Source organism: Balaenoptera borealis (genome assembly GCF_965194805.1).
Source record: "Balaenoptera borealis genome assembly, chromosome: 13".
NCBI lineage: Eukaryota > Metazoa > Chordata > Mammalia > Artiodactyla > Balaenopteridae > Balaenoptera > Balaenoptera borealis.
In genome coordinates, this window is record NC_138870.1 from 48,982,126 (window position 1) to 49,000,020 (window position 17,895).

The following is a 17,895-nucleotide window of genomic DNA, read 5'->3' on the forward strand; positions in this document are numbered from 1 at the left end:
CCAGGGGAGCTCCTGCAAATCACGTGCTTTGGTACTGCAGTCAGGGGAGATTATCAGCAGGAACTTCCCTATATTTCCCATCTACCCAAACTTCCTGAAGTCCAGCTGTGGTTTTTCTTTCACCTTGGTACCCTAGCTCTTTAAGTGGTTATGTAAATCCCTACTTATTAGTATTATATTGTAACTTGAAATAAAATTTTTTGAAGTCATCATGCTAGGCTAAGTTTTGTGATAAATCTCAGTGGTTTAACATAATAAATTTATTTTTTGATTATGTCTTAGTCTAACGGAGGTGGTGGTCGTAGGAAAGGTAGTCGGGGGTGAGGGACTCTGTTTCAAAGAGCCATCTGGGGACTCAAGCTGATGGAGGCTCTCATATATATCTTCAGCCTGGCTTCAGGAAGCCTTGGGCATTGGCATCCAGCCGAAAGACAAGGAAAGAAGGTTGAGTAAGGTGATTTCATGCATCAAGTCTACATTGGCACACACCACTTCCTCCCATATTCCACTGACCAATCACAAGCACCAGTGCAACTGCAAGAGGGGATGGAAAATTTGGAGTAGCTGTGTGCTGTGGCTCCTTTCACTTGGCCCAAGCCTTAGGTCTTGGTGTTTCTAGGAGTTCTGAAACCAGATCTCTCTCTCTCTCTCTCTCTCTCTTTTTTTTTCTCACTCTGTTCTTTTACTATTACTTTGCCCTTTCTGCCTTTTTACTCTTACCTGTACTCATTACTTCAACTTCTACCTCTGCTCTTGGTTTCTCCTCTACCTGGAATGTCCTTTCGCTTTTTGTCCTTCTGGTGAATGCCCTCCAAGGCACCAATGGTATCTCCTTTTTGAAATTGTCTATGAGTATCCATTGGTACCTCCTCAGGCCTTTTTTGCACATAGCTATAAAACACAAACTCGTAGCTGTAAAACTCAAATCTGATCTCAGTACAGACAGTTATTTGTTAGACACAGTTATTTGCTAACTGCTTTCTTTTCCCATCAGTGTAAGTTCTTTGTGGGTAAAGAAAACAAGTTATGTATTCTGAGTCCCCTGCCCTGACTTCTCAAAATGTAGTAGGTGCTCATTAAATATTGTTTAAATGAATTGATAGATTTGGCTGTCTAAATATTGACAAATTGGAGTAACTGAACAATAGTCCTAGTCATTCTCCCAAATATAATACAAATATTATTAATATAAATTAAAATAAAACCTCTGTGGTTTGGTAATATGTTCACAGCCAGTATTTAAACATACATGCAGAATAAATTGATTAAAAATAATACTTTAAATAAAGAATTTGTATACACATGCTAAAATAACTCCCCCATGAATTTTGTCTACAACTTGCAAGATCCTTTGTGCAGTTGGCTTTCATTACAATAAGTCATTGACAAGGTACACATTCAATACAGATCTTCCTGGCTCATAGATTTCCTGCCATATTCATCTGCTCTATGTGGATTCCATCCCCTTACATTCTGTTCTCTTCTCTCCTCCTCTAATCTTCCCTCCTGCCTTCTCCTCTCCCCTAATTGATCACCATCTTTACTGAGCTTGAAAAGTTGTGACAGCTAGAAGAGAGAAAGAAATAAATAAATCCATGGAGGGACAGACATTTTCCCACCATAAATTTCTGTTCTTGAGCACCCCTCTCTACCCCAGAATGTGATTTTTAGCAGATTTTTTTTTTTTTTTACAAGCACTGGGTTTATTTAGGCAACACATCACCAAGAAATATAACTGCGACATAAAGAATGTCTATAATTTGTCTCAGAGCCATTATCTTTTCTTTGAATTAGTACTAGATCAATACCCTAGTAGGTTGTCAGAAGCATTGTATTGATGTCTCTGTAAACAAGTAAACTAACATTTTATCTAGTTTTACTAGGTATTCTGCTTGGCAGTGGGAGAGGGGGTGAACAAAGAGATAAAAGTAAGTTCTTTGTCCTCAAATAATTTACAGTCTATCTATAAATTTGAGATGTTGTTAATTTATGCTTTTGGAAAAATTCATAGAACTTCCTTTACAAAATTCTAAAATTCTGCTTTAGGGTTCATTTCAGATCAAATACTTTCCTGTTCATCTTTTTTACTTCTCTGGCTTTTAACTGCATCTCATCATCAGAGCTTTTTTTATTCCTGTGCTTATATTTGCACATACATTCACTCATTCTACAAATATTTAATGGGCACCTACTATGTGTGGGCCATTATAGCTTTTAGGGATACAGCAGAGGACAAAGTCCCTGCCCTCAAAGAACTTGTGTTTCAATGAGAGAGAGAGACAATAAACAAACAAACATAATATGGTCAATAAGTGCCATCAAGAAAAAATAAAACAGGTTAAAATGATAAAAAGACCAGGAAGTGCTATTTTAGTGAGAATGGTCAGGGAGGTTATCTCTGAGGAGGTAACATTTGAGTAGAGACATGATTGAAGTAGGAATTAACCATGAAGAGAACTAGTAAATAGCATTCTAGGTAGAAAGAGCAGCAAGTGAAAAGGGCCTGGGGCAGGAATGAGCTTGACACATTTATAGAACGGATAGAAAGCCTGTGTGGCTAGAGCTAAGTTAATAGAACTAAGTTACACATGCATAACTTTTTAGTTCGTCAAATCTTTTCACATCCATTATTCTATTTGTACCTGACAACAAGACAGTTATCATTTCCACTTTACAGATGAGGAGACTGAAGTTCAAAGTTTAACCAATGACTTGTCCAAAGAGATGGAACTTGGCTTTGGACCCTAGGCTTAAAACTCCACATCAAGTACTCTTTCCATACTTCAAGTAGTGCTATAGTGAATGTTTCTTTGGCTCTGGGTTGCCCTTAGGATACGGAAAAGTCTATAAAATCACTTCCAGGGAAAAGAGGGCACAGAAAGATCAGTAGCTACCCTGAGCTGTCATACTCGAATCATAAAGTGGGATTTGGGGAAGGTCTCTGCTTTTTATTTCAGAGTCTCTTTGGGCGGTGGAATCATCTCTAGGATGTTATCCTCAAAGGAAGAAGTTCCAATCTAGGACAGATTACCAAAGTAGATTTAGTGGGCAGTTCTCCAATACTCACGTTGGTACTTTGTGTGCATCTGGCCTGGAAAGGAAGCTCAGCAGACATCTTGATCAGGGTTCAGACAGACTTTGATGCTCACGTGATCCTCAGAGAACTTTAGAGCAGGATGAAATCATTGGATTTACACCCCTTCCTCACCTGTTTGCTATTTAAATGAAGACAAAATGTAGGTGATAAGATAACACATGTAGATGGAGGCAGACCTGGCGCATGATTGTATTTATTCCTTCATAAAGCATTTTTGAGCACTTACTGTCAAACAGTGTGATGGGTGCTTGAGATAAACAAGGCATAGTCCCTCCATTCAGTGAGGTTGGGATCTAGAGGAAAACCAAACATATAAACACATAATTATCACACAATAAAGCTGTATTGGAAGAAGTGTCTAGAGAACCCTTTAGAAGAATAACAAAAAAGAAACTTTGCCTCCATTCTGTACTGTCTTTGTTGAGAAAGGGAATCTTGCAGCCCTATTTCTGGTGGAGAAAGTACTCATTTGATAGAAAATTACTTTATTGGCCTTTCTCAAGTGACTTACTAAGAGTTGATTAATTTCTGGGAGTTCTTTGGATAGCCATCTGTATGTCATAAAAATAGTGTTCTATTATTAGTAAAAGCAAATTCATGGGATAGGGACTTACTGTGGTAAAACCACAGAAATGAGCTACCAACGGATAGTTAAAAGTTTCCCCTTTTGGTAATAGTTAGGAACAAAATAGATGTATATCTCTGCAGGTGGTTGGGAAGCTGCGGGTTGGACAGATGAGTTTGAGATGTTTATGATTTTTATCATCGTCTGTTGTAAACTGTTACATCGGAGACAAAATACAGATTGTATTTCTTGAAGTCATACAGTTGAGGGTCTATTAAGCATAAGCAAACCTTAACACTTATTAAATAAAATTTCTCTCCAGTTTTGTATGATTCTCTCTGAGTCACTTTCCCTAGTCTGGGACTCACATACCAAACACCTCAGAGAGTGGAAATTCCAGAGCTCTCTGTTTGTGGTCTAAATGCTGACACTTACCCTGGAAGCTCCTTGAAGCCTTGCCTTCCTGCTGTAAATCCTCTCAGCTCCTGCTTCATTCTCTTATATTTCACCTTCTCCTTACTCTTCCCACCTGACCCTCTGCGTGGTTATCTGCGTGATTCCCTGCACCCCACTGCACCAAGACATACTTCTTCTAGCACAGGCTCTGTGTCAGCCTGCCTTGGCACATGGCTGAACACTTTGATCCCAGCAGCGGCCCCCACCACGAGTTGCAGGCAGTCCAGACAGGCTCTGCTCGCCCCAGCAAGTCACATAGCTTCCGGTCTTGCTGTAGCACCAAGTTCACTCCTGGGGAACCTACAGAACAAAGGGCAATGAGTAAGATAACTTTTATTGCCAGCCTCCCCGGAGACTCTGGAAATAGAATGGAGACTGCCTTTGTCATGGATCTCACACAAACTGGGTGGGCTTTCCTCACTGTGTCCTAACAACTGACCACTGATTTGAAGTGAAAAATCTTCTCCAAACTGAGCAGTGTCTCAGGTGAATACGGACACCGTTGATCTTTATTATTTGTGGGCTTCCTGCTTGTGGATTCACCCACTCACTAAAGTTTATTTGTAACCCCCAAATCCATACTCTGCGGCACTTGTGCGGTCATTCATGGACATGCCCATGACAGTGAAAAGTTCGAGTTGCTTGATGTTCCCAGCTGAAGGCAAACGAGGTGATCCTCTGTCTTCCTGTTTCAGCTTTCATATTGTAAACAAGTGTCCTGTTTGTGGTCTGCTTAGTGCACATGTGTTTCCATTTGTGTGCTTACTGGTTGGCGATTTCGGTGTTTAAAATGGTTCCGAAGCATAGTGCTGAGGTGCTGGCTAAGCGTCTCCATAAGACACACCACAGGGCGACGACGTGTCTTAGGGAGAAAATAGGTGTGTTAGATAAGCTTCGTTCGGGCATGACTTATGGTGCCATTGGCTGTGAGTCCAGTGTTAATGCATCAACAATATATATTACATGAGGCTTCTTTAAACAGAAACACACATAACACAAGGTTATGTATTGCTCAGTTGACAAAAATGTGAGCAGAGGCTCACAGGAACCTGACCCTATATTTCTCCTAGGAACAATGGGTCAGTATTCACTAACTCAGTGTTTGTGGCAAATTTATAGAACATAGCTATATATATATATATATACACACACATTTATTTTAATTGATGTGTAGTTGACACAATATTATATTAGTTTCAGGTGTACAACATAATAATTCGATGTTTTATAGATTACTCTCCATACAAAGCTATTATATGATATTGACTGTTTTTCCTGTGCTGTACATTACATTCTTGTAACTTATTTATTTTATACCTTTAAGATTGTATCTCTTAATCCCCTTCCTCCTACCTTGCCCCTCTCCCCCCTCCACTGGTAACCACTAGATTGTTCTCTGAATCTTTGAGTATGTTTCTGTTTTGTTATATTTGTTCATTTATTTTACTTTTTAGATTCCACATATAGGTAAAAACATGTACTATTTGTCTTTCTCTGACATATATTTTTTATATAAGTATATTTTTTATTATCACCTAAAGGGAGTCACATAAATCTGTTTGCTATCACATTAACCACAACCTGGAGAAGAAAACTGTGAGATTTGTGTGATCTTCTCTAATGAGTAAAATAAATACAATTTTTTATGAGATGAAATAATTGTTTACAACTAATCAGAACCTATTTACTGTATCAAAATTTATTTTCTCTAACTCTTTGCAAAGAATATTAAATTTCAAGGCAAGGAAACAAAGGAAGCCCACCTTCTAATCAGCCCCTGCATTTTTGGAGAACAAGGCTAGTCCACTCACCGCAGAGCTTTGTGGCACATTTATAATTCATAGAAGGGGCCATCTGAAAGCATTTCCCAGAATTGTCACAAAATTCTGTCAGCTCCTGCAGTGATGAAAAAGTACAGTCTTGTGAATATGATTAAGGTGCATTGGAATCTAAGAAAACCATCAATAGCCACTTCAGCTCTCTTCACGCTCTTGGAATGTACTCTCGAGAAGAAGGTCGGTTCTGACAGATGATTTCATGGCATTTTACTCACTGTGGGATGTATTTGAGAAACCCTGTATCAAAATCTTGACCTTTGCTTTATTTTTTCTTTATTGTTGATTTAAAAGATTAGAAGCATTCCAAAACCTTTTTCTAAATGTCTTCTCATACATTCAGCGAAAAGAATTCAGAACGCATTTGACACACATTGTAGAAGCATAAATCAGATAAGAGTAGGATCCTTGCAAATTGCTCTCCCCTTTATAATTTCATCTCATTAGGGAAGAAGGGACAGGCGGATGTACTGGTAGTTACAGATCAGGAATTGCATTTTCTTTCCAGAGCAGTGAGGATCTTGTGGTATGAAATCCCCTTCTGAGAAAACTATGCAGGTTTTTATTATGCATAAAAATCCTTCTCTGTTAGGTTTCTGTAGTTTATAGAAAATGTGTGAACTAAAATTAGAAACTGCTTATCTTTTACATTTTATTGACTTCTTAGGCTGAGTGTAAAAAAAAAAACAACGAAGGGATCCCACAATAAAATTTTTCTTCCCTTGGTGGATTAAGATGAACATGTGAAGTACATTTGTGAAATATGCTCATTTAGTCACTGACACCAAATGTGTTTGGTAGACCAAAGATGAAGGAATGTGGTCTAGGAGTTCCAAGGACTAATGAGTAATATTTGTGGTCACATTTGTATAATCTTATTGTTAATAAAGTCTGCTTTCTAAATACAGATCTCTTGTGTTTCAACTCTGAAGTTTCCTGATAATGCAGAGGGTAAACATAATGATTTCAGAATATGCAATAATTGTAATGATAATGAGTCATTTTATGTCATGGTATTTCATCTTTATAACAGCCCTGAGGAGGTATCAGTAAACAAGTACTTATTCAATACTGTTTTGAACTCTGAATTAAAAAAAAATTAATTTAATTGTTTTTTCTTTTTTTTTTCGGCTGTGCAGCTTGTGGGATCTTAGTTCCCTAACCAGGGATCAAACCCGGGCCACGGCAGTGAAAGCACTGTGTCCGAACCACTGGACCACCGGGGATTCCCTTAAAATTTTTTTTTTTAATTGTGGTAAAACATACATAACATAAAAATTACCATTTTAGCCATTCTAAGTGTACATTTCAGCAGCTTCAAGCATACTCACAATGTTGTGCAATCATCACAACTATTCAGTTCCAGAATATTTTCATCATCCTGAACAGAAACTTAGTACCCATTAAACAATAACTCCCCATTCCTCTCTCCACCCAGCCCCCGGAAACCTCTATTCTACTTTCTGTCTCTATGAATTAGCCTACTCTAAGGACCTCATATAAGTGGAATCATATAGTACTTGTCCTTTTATGATTGGCTTATTTCACTTAGCATGATGTTTTCAAAGTTCATCCATGTAGCATGTATCATAATTTCACTCCTTTGCAAGGATGAATGAATAATTAATTTCTCAGCACCAACTAATGTTCTGGACACTTTTCTAGACCTGAGTTTCTTACTAGGAAATGCTCATGTTTGCTTCTCCCCAGGGGTCTCCACACTCTGGAAGCTCTATTACTTTGCCCTGCCTCCTGGCTTCCAGAATCCACCCCCGTGTCTTTTTCTTTTTCAAGCCCAAACTCCAAACTTGAAACTCAAATTACTACTCTTTGGGTCGAGCTATAAATATGTAATTATTAATAATCTATGCTGATCACTACAAATTAACCCACCCAACAATGTTGTGAAACAGTATACTAGTGTCATCCTTAAACCAGTGGATGTTTGATGGTATGCCAAAGGAAGTGCCATGGCACTGCATAATAGGGGACAGCCGCTTTTAATTTATACCCAGGTCAGGTAGTGAATTTTCCTACCCAATGGAATAAATCAAACTTCTTTTTCTTCCCAGGATAAGAGAGAACACCAAAGCAAACCAAAAATCTTATTCCCATGATTAATAAAGCAGGCAACTGACATTTCTCAGAGTATATTGAAAGGAGGAATCTCCATGGAATCCAAATATAGACTGTCTATTTGAAGAAATTGATAAGAAATCATTAAAGACTGAGGACTGAATACAAGGATGCAACCATCCTAACACAAAATGTCGCAGAAAGCACAAGAGTAGCAGCTTAGTTGGGACAACTAAGGATTGTCAACTAAGGATTGTAAGGATTAAAAAAAAGTGTCCTGGCAGGACCAGAAGAGGATTCTCCTCACCTTAATAGTCAAGTATTTAATACAAATTCCTAGTATATAGGAACTAGAATTTGATTTAATACTACTATAATATTCACAGCCTGTCATAGAAATCTAGGTTTTTTTAACTGTATAGCAAATGTATTTTACTTCCATAATATGTGCTCAGTAATTCCCTACACATGTTTTATTGTATTCAGAGAGCCCAAAGTTAATGAATTCCTATAGGTCGGTGGGTGGCTCTCAGAATTCAGTGTGCATCAGAATACCCTGGAGGTCTTGTTAGAACTAGATTCCTCCAGAGTTTCTGATTCAGTAGGTCTGGAGTGGAGCTTAAGATATGAATTTATGACGAGTTCCGAGGTGATGTTAATGCTGTTGGGGTATTAACCCCAATGTCAGGACCACATGTTAGGAACTCCTAGGTATATCTAGGTATATCTAGATACCTAGATCAGATGAGTTAAAGTTTAGTTGAAATTCTGACACATAGAATGCTTTTCAAATCTGCTCATCTTTCCTATTTTCATTGTTACCATTGATATTCAAGCCACCATCAGTCTCACCTGAACTGCAAAATCCTCCAAATTGGTGTCCAATTTCCTATCTTGCATCCCTCCAATTTCTCCTTCAAAAGTGGCTGTGGTTATCTTTTAAAAGCCTAATTAGACCATCCAACTCTTCTGCGTAATGTTCTTCAGACAATTTTCATAGCACTTACTCCATAAAACCCAACTCCTTACCGTGGCTCTCCAGGGCTTGTGTGACCTGGGCCCAGCCCATCTTTCCATCCTCATCCCGTTTTCTGCCCCTCCCCTTCTCATTCACTAAACTCCAGTCACCCTGACATCCTTTCAGCTCCTTCAAACACATCAAAATTTCCTCCCGCAGGACTTTTTAACCCACCATGCCCTTTGCTGCTATGACCTCTCCCCAACCATTCTTTACCTGACTAGCTCTTTCTCTTCTAGCAGGTGTCAACTTAAATACCCGCTCAGAGACACCTTTTCTGATCCTCCACACTTAAAGTAGGTCCTTCCTTTTATCTTGCTTCTAGTTACACTCTCTTATTTCCCTTTGTAGCCCTCATTCCAATTTTGTAACTGCCTACTTCTTTGTTCAGTTACTTGTTTACCATCATCAGGCTCTAAGTTGCTCGAGAATGGGATCACATCAGTGCCTGAGAGACGGCAGGTGTTCACCGGGTTGGATCACAGACGGGACAGGAGCAGGCAAGCTGTTGTTGAGTGCAATGTTTATTTTCTGGGTTCATCCAAAGCTTTTCGAGTAAGGAGTCTGTCACTTGGGGCCTTTGTTCCTTCACTGAATGCTACTTGATGCCTTTGCTCTGAGTCACAACCATTCCATCTCTGACTGCTGAAACTGTTGGTGGCCTGCTTCAGTACACTTAGTGACTAAAGCACAAGGCTTGGTTGTCATCAGCTCTCCTCTTCTACCCCTTTGCTATTTCAAAGAGTCTCCTGAGAGGGCTGCCCAAGGAGCTGAGGAAATGGAGTGATATTTTGATTGAATAATTAATCAGAGTGTGCCCAGATCAAGGGAAGAGATGGTCCTTTGGCAATCTACATTACATCAAAGGCTACATTTAGAGATTGTATTTAGTTTGGGGTAAATTTTTAAAAGGAGGGAGTTGGAAACTGTTCCAGGAGGGCAGCTAGTATAGTTCAGAATTTGAGAAGTTTGTTACAGGCAAGAGCAGTAAATGAACTGGGGAGAAAACTCTGGAGAGAGAAGCCACTATCTTGAAAAAGAATGACGCTTGTTCTAATTGTCCCAGTGGGATGACAAACTTCATATAAAAGTCACAGGAAAGCAGATTTTGGGTCAGCATAAGGAATACTTTTCCAAAAAGTAGAGCTGTTGAAAAACAGAGTGGAATTATTTTGTAAGGGAGTGAATTCCTCTTAACACTGGAGATGTTAGGGCAGAGATGGTGAGGAGGGTGGGAAGAAGGAAGGAATTAACATTTATTGTGAACTAGTCACTTCACCTATATAATTATATGGCGGAAACCTTATTTTCTTGGCAGCAGACTCTTTCAAACCCCTACCGTCTTTTTGAGGGAGGGGATATATTGAGAAGCCTACGGGGCGGGGGTGGTATTGAGATGCTCATGCCCTGGAGAGCAGTAGATGGTCCTTGTTCAGCTTGTTCAGCTGTTTAACAAGCTTTTTTTTTTTTTCTTTCTGAATTCCACTTGCAAATTGAGGAGAGAGCTCTATATTTCAAGATAATGGAAGAAGGGTTGGGGGTGGATTTTTAGGGTAATTGTTTTAGGGAAGAAAAAAGAATGTGAGGTGAGGTAGCTGCCAGTGGAAGGAAATTCTGAGAGAAGAGCAGAGGTGCTCAATGGGGAACTTGATGACCTTTATGCTGTGGAGTCTCCAGTACGAAATCTTTTTTCCCCATCTCCATACCGAATCTTCTGCAAAATATACATTTCTTCATTAATGAACTGTGGCTTTAGCTATGTCTTTTGGAAACCAATAAATGTTGAATGTAGCCCTAAAGTAGTTTCAGAGCAGCCATGGTGGGTCATGGAAAAATCGCCCTTCTATATTACACATCTGAATTAATCCTCATAGCAACAAGATGCAGTGGACATCACTGTCTTCGTTGACAGATGAGTAAAATGGGGTAGTGGGAAAGTAAATCACTTTTTCTATGTTACTAGTTGATTCATCTGAGTTTTACTACGCCAGAGGCAACTCAGAGGGAATTCTTTCTTTAGATGTAAAGTTAGGCCAGATTATTTCCAATATCCTTCTTATCTCTTAAAATTTCATGAAGCAGAAAAGAGCAAATGAGAGTCATCTCACTTCTCTGCAAGTACAAGAATAGGGAGTTGCAGTAGGATGCAGATAAAGATTATGAGATGGCTATTTCCTGGGGCTCAGTGCTCTCAACAGGGCTGGCTTCATGGCTGTGTGACCAGTGCAGTAACATGGCCTCGTGCTTATAAAAACCCCACACTTGGTTTAATGCTCTACAGTTGCCATCTTGAAATTATTGATAATTTTTAACTTTCAATAATTTTGGACAAGGAGCCTTATATTTTTATTTGCATTGAGCCCTGCAAACTAGGTAGCTGGTCCTGGCTACAGCTGAAGGATTTTTAGATACCTGGTGCTGACACATTGTCCAAAGAGTCTGACAATGTTTTAGAAACCACAGAATCTTGGTCTTGGAAAGGATCTTGGCAGTTCACTCTATTTAGTGGATCTCACTGCTCTCTGTATATCAGGATCACCTGAGGAACTTTTGAAAAAGATGTATAACCTCAGAGATTCCAAATTTAATTGGCCTGGGGTGGGGCATCATATTTTTTTTAAACAATTCTCTAGATGCTTCTAAGAAGCCTTGACCCAATTCATTGGTACCTACCATTGTATAGTTAAGCCTAACCTGTTATATTTTATTTACTCATTCAACAAATATCTACTAAGGTTCTACCATGTGTAGAATGTTATAATACATTTTATAGGAGACAGAAAAATAAATAAACCAAGACCAGTGTCCTCAAAAATCTAATAATATAATGGACTTTCCAGCTGGCTTGACTATCCAATCCATTCTTCTGGTTCTCTGGGGATGTTGCTGGTCTCTTTCCTCTCTCTTTCCATACTGGGTCTTCAGTATCAGTATACAGCTTTCTCTCCATGGAAGATCTGAAGGCTTTAAACAACACAACAGTATACACACACACACACACACACACACACACACACATTTTTCATTCTCAGTGAAAATGTTTGGGCTCCCAATGTAATTAGTATCCCTGCTTTTAGGCAGTACTATATTCCTGGAAGAATTGGCGTATGCATTTATAAAGGCCCATTGTAGGAAGAAATTTATTTAGTTTTACAATATGCAGTCCCAATGTTTATAGTCATATTTTAGAGCAAAGCCTTTACATTCCATCTCCCACAAGATATCATCATGACCACCTGGGCTGTAATTTAAATTTTAGATGTTTTGTACAGTCTTGTTTTCCTTGGTCTGAAACCAGCAAAGCATGTACTCCAATCATATAAATGCAGTGTGGGTGCAGCACAGCACCTGTTTTTAATCTCAGAAGGAATTGTTTATTGTCAATATGTCTGAAGGATGAGGAATAGTGAATTCATTCTTAATGTTTCTCTTGCTTTGGGATTTTGCTTGGCAATAGTGCCATGAGAGGTTCTCGTTGTGGCCAAAAACCAATAGCAAATCTGTTTAGGAATCCACCAGGGTGTGTCTTCCCAGCCCCAAATTCACTGAAGCTCCACAAACCAGTTCAGAAGTGGCTACCAAAATTAAAACAAAACAAAACAAAACAGAACAGAAGAAAAGAAGAAAAAAAAAGTGGTTGCCATCCCATCCTGAGGACCTCCTGCTTTACCCACAAGACCCATGGTGGAAGTTCACAGCTTCTCTATGAAGGACCAGTTAGAGCTCTGAAGAGTATGAAATGAACAGTTTTACTTTACCCTGGGTCCATCCAAAGAAAGGGCCTACAGTTTAAGACTTCTGAGAGAATAGTGTGCTCACTCTCCTCAATATCTCAGTGCCTGGTCTGAACAGACGCTGCAACCCTCACTCAGGGAGCTCTACTGCGTCTGACAGTAGGAGAAAGTTCACTTCCCTGCCCCACCTCCCAGCCATGATGGTCTACCTCAGATATCTCAGTGGTGATTCCAGAAAGCAGGGCAGGGCCGCTTTGTCCCTTAAGTGAGAGTCAGGGGATATTCAGCTTTGCAGGGCCTTCAGCAAATACAATTCTGAGTCCCCCCTTTTTTAAGAGAAAGAAGACAAAATTATAAATAAAAAAGTAGATAAATAATTGAACAAGCAAAGAATTCACAACTAATTATCAGAGCCTTCGTACTCCAGCATTTTTAAAGATGTTTTTAGGCAATTTACCAGAAATGATTACAATTAAAATGCTTCCTGATTGCATCCCGGCTTTTTCTAACCTCCTAGAACACTACATCTCTCAGCACTTCGCAGTGCTCGTGGGGACCTGAAGCTGAAGCTTCCTTCGATTCAGGGTGAAGTATTCCAATCCCATCCTGGTCTTCTCATCTGCCAGAGCCGAGAGGTTAATTTGCTCTGGTTTATTTACAAGACAGGGCTCCTTGCTGAAGCGAGCATTAGCTTCTGTTAGGGACAACATAGTTGTCTCTTATGAAAAAGACTGTTGTTCCTCCTAACATAGCTCTAATCTTACCAGTATAGTCCCAGTGTAATTGTGTTCCTTCCTGGTTCTGGCTTAGATCGCAAGAGTTGTAGTCACCTTAAGTGACTTCCATTGCCAACACAGATGTGGAAACATCAACTCTTGGTTCCAAATTTTCCCTCTAAAAGAAGGATGTTCCAGTTTTTCCTGCCATGTGTGTGCCCCGACTGAAGAACAAGCGTGTGTGGGAGGAGATTGTGTCTACAGAGGTTCTCTGCGTGGCCGGTGCACCTTAAGGACACGCTGGTAACAAGCACCAGCATGCCTGTCCTGAGCTGCCATCAACGTGCTCTGCATCAAGAATCCCAGGAACGGATTCCAGGATGCAAGAATGGATGGTCATTGCTGTGTATTGAGTGCAGAGGGCATTTATCCTGACCAGGTGAAGCCTGTACACACCTGCTGCTGGGAAAGACACACATTAAAATATTTTAAAACTAGAATTGTTGCTGCACCGTGATAAACCTGGAGCTAGTCCTCTTTAAGTGAGGCCAAAGCTTAGCATCCAGGATTCATTCCATGCCAAACTTCTCCGGAGTGTGAGTGATGGTGAGAAAGGCTGTTAGGTTAATAAGAACCTCAAATGGATAGAATAATCTCTTATTTCTCACTCTCACTGGAGGCTCTGTTTTGAGTCTGCTGGAGTCGAATAATTACTTGGTATTGCTCTGAATTGCATCTGAACGTGTCTTTTCACGTTAACTTTGCCTGGTCTTCTTTAAGCTTTCACTAGCTTCTCTGGATTATTGGAGGGGAAAGGGGAAAAATAAAGTACCACTTGCAGTCTCTAGAAGCAATAGGAAAAGACTGAGAGGGAGGTGAGGGTGAATGGAATTCTGAGGAAGGTCCAGGGCAAACAAACTTAAAAGAGCTGTTGGGTCCCAGAGCAGATGCTTCTAGCCTCTAGCCAGCATCTGTAAACAAAATCCTCTCTGCTCCACACTCCTACCTCACCTGCTTTCCCACCAAGAGTGTCAAATAATTGGTGCAGTTCCTTGCCTTTTGTAGAAAAGTATGTTGCTTGATATATGTAGGCATACTACCTTGATCAAATTGGAAAACAGTGCAAAATATTGAAAGTGAACCAAGAAAGCTTGCTTTAAAGAGAAACATACAAAAATAAAAGCAAAGAAGACAACTGAGTTTGGGCTTCTGATAGAACAGTCATCACTGTGGACAAGACTATGAGAAGTAGAGACGGGCGTGGTTAAATTTTAAATCTGTGCTCAGTATGTGCCATGGAGAGTCCCGTGTATTGTCACACAGCTGTCTCTGGTAGCTACTATTATTCCAGTTCCACACATTGTACTGGGTTGAATAGTATCCCCCCAAATCCATACCTGCCTGGTATCTCCCAGATGACTTTATATGGTAATAGACCTTTGTGGACAAAATCAAGTGCAACTGAGGCCACACTGAATTAGGGTGGACCCTAATCCAGTGACTGGTGTCCTTCTTTATTTTATTTATTTATTTATTTATTTTAGTTACGGCATGTGGGATATAGTTCCCTGACCAGGGATCGAACCTGGGATCCCTGCACTGGGAGTGCAGAGTCTTAGCCACTGGACCACCAGGGAGGTCCCCTGGTGTCCTTCTAAGAAGAGGGATATTTGGACACAGATACAGAGAGGAGGACACCATGTGAAGACAGAGACACAGGGGAGAAGGCCATGGGAAGGAGGCAGAGATTGGAGTGAGGCATCTCCAAGCCCGGGAACACCAAGGTTACTGGCAACATCAGAAGCTAGAAGAGTCAAATAAGGGTCCTCTTCTAAAGGCTTCAGAGAGAGCATGGGCCTGGGGATACCTTGATTTCAGACGTCTGGCGTCCAGAACTGTGAGGGAATACATTTCTTTTGTTATGAGCCAGCCGGTATGTGGTCATTTGTTTTGGCAGCCCCAGGAAAGTAATCCACAGATGAAAGACCCCTGGTTCTGAAGGTCCTGCTAAAGTTCCTTGCATGGGGGCCGTGGCGAGCTGGCTGCACACATGGCCCCTTGCCTGGGCAAGGGAAGCTGCACATTGAACCACACTAGGTCAGTCATGGGAAGTGACTGGATTCATGACAGACGTGATTGGTTTTGTCCATTTGAACAGATCCGTAGAATTCCAGAGAGAGATTAACAGTGAAAATCTGAGGACCATCATAAATTGCAGCTGCAAAATTCATATACCTATTTATTTTTCTTCTCACCGTATCCTAAAAAGGATTTAGAGTTTCTTTCAAAGATGCAAACAGTAGAGCAAGATTAAGTCAATTAAAAAAATCAAAAAGATGAAACAGAGGGAAGAAAAACAGTGGTAGGAAGCAGCAGCAATAAACCTACACGACACCGTGCCCTTCCCCTCCTTCCCACTGAGAAGATGGACCTTCTTGGTAAGAGTAAAAAACCTCAAAATGAGATAGTGCCAACTTTGATTTTTCTCTAATTTGTGTAAATTCAATGAAAATTTCAGGCTGCTGCTTCAAGTAGAAACGAGCTTTAATTATCCTTCTGATTTTCATATCATTTTCAGTAAGTCAACATTGCTGTTACAGTTGATCCACCAGAAAGCAGGGAAAGAAACCTCACATTTTCTGGGGCCTCTGTATCCTCCTAAATGTGCTTCTGCTATGTTTAAAAAACTGTTGTCTTTTGAGCATTTGTCTGGAGCAAAAAGGAGAGGATCTGGAATGCTTTAGCATACTGTTGTCTGTGGTTTATCAAATCAGGCACACAGACTTACTATCAGAGCAGAGACAGTGTTGTCAAACTAGCCTGGGAGTTATTGTTTCATTTGATACTGAGCTTTTTCTGGGTTTATTGGTCATCTTTGGTCGCATATGAAAAAGTTATCCTGCTCTGTCTAAGGGAGCAACTGTATGAATAAATATGGAATTACCTTTGTAGGAGTCTCAACTCTAGAATAATTTGGCATTGCTCAACATGGGGCTTCACCTGCTGAACAGACCCCAAACCATCATCTGGGGACCAAGGCTATGTAGACTGCCTTGGATTAAGCTGTGCTCTAGAGATAGGAACCTCTAATCATGTTTCAAATACCAAATATACAAGTGTGCCTTTTTTTTTTTTTAAAGGGTATCCTATTCACACGGCTCTACACGTAAATGAGCTCTTTATTTGGAGAATATTTTAGAAACGAAGGTCAAGGAAAATGGTCTGCTCCTAGCTAAGTGCTTGTTGTTTGTATAATCATACTTTGAAAACGAAGAACAATACGGTAGATGCATTACTGATTTATTAAGTTTTTTAAAGGAAGTCTTTTAGGTTTAAGAATAGCTCTCCCTGCAACAAGGAAACGTACCCCTTAAGGTTATTTAGTCCCTTGCTTGCTGACGTTAAGTTGATGACGACCTGGGCTTTTCACAGAGTGATTACTCTTAATGAAAAATTAACTGTAGTCTTCTAGTAAAGATAGCACACCAAAAGGAGACATACCGGGTGGTGTGACCTGATCTAAGATGTCGCGCTCAGGTGAGACAGTTCCTGCAGATGGCAGTGTAGCACTTCGGCAAACAATCTTGCTGGGTGTTCCTGGGCTGTGGATGAGATGCGACGGATAAAAGCAGGCTTGCCCTCCAGCCAGCAATTTTACTAAGTCGCTGGTTCACTACTCAATTTCATAGTTGCCCTCTAAAAGAATGTTTTCCGAACTCAGCAAAAGTACAAACTGTTCCTTCATACACCCTAAATTGTCCTTTTGGTGAAGTGAGTTTTTACTTTTTATGCCTTCCATTTTTTGAATTTCAGAGTTACTTGGAGAGGGAGATCGACTTAAACATCCCTCTCCTTGAATTGTAAAAGCAATTAGCTTAGCTGTGGAGCACTCTTTAAGAGAGAACGAAAATCTCCTCAATTGAGATGATCATAAACTACATTTATCATACAAGTCAACACAGCACAACCCAAAATAAAGATCTTTCTGTATAAACCCTACAACCAGATTTCCATGATTCTTTTTCTCTCGTTCTGATTGTTTTCCTTCCTTCCCTTTTTCTTAAGCCTTCTATTAAAAATTGTCCTCTGCTATGCCCAGAGGACCTGGATGACTGAGAACTGAAATAATGCAATCTAGCAATCACAGGCTTAGGTAATTTTTAATGAAATGAAGGTATGATGTCAATTATTTTCTTCATTGTTTTGACCTTTAAAGCTAGATAAGGGTCATATTCTGCCGTAGAGAAAGTGAGTACTGGCAGTTCTGAAAGAATCCGTGGAGCTGTGCTAGTCATTCCAGGCTAAGCTTTCCTCTCCCACCTCCCCAAACATTCCTCATTCCTTCAGCAAGCAGCTGTGCCCAAGCAGTGTTAATGTCACGCACTCATAATAGATGTG

General features: G+C 40.1%; 1 long non-coding RNA gene across 1 annotated transcript in view; it reads right to left on the reverse strand.

The window, feature by feature from the left end:
* Positions 1-655: 655 nt before the first annotated feature.
* Positions 656-17,895, reverse strand: part of LOC309609599 — a 387,652-nt gene continuing 370,412 nt past the window's right edge. The window contains exons 2-3 of the long non-coding RNA XR_014233505.1: positions 4,098-12,480; positions 656-3,390 (exon numbers count right to left, since the gene is read on the reverse strand). This is a non-coding gene — a long non-coding RNA (uncharacterized lncRNA). The remainder of the gene's footprint in view (positions 3,391-4,097; positions 12,481-17,895) is intronic.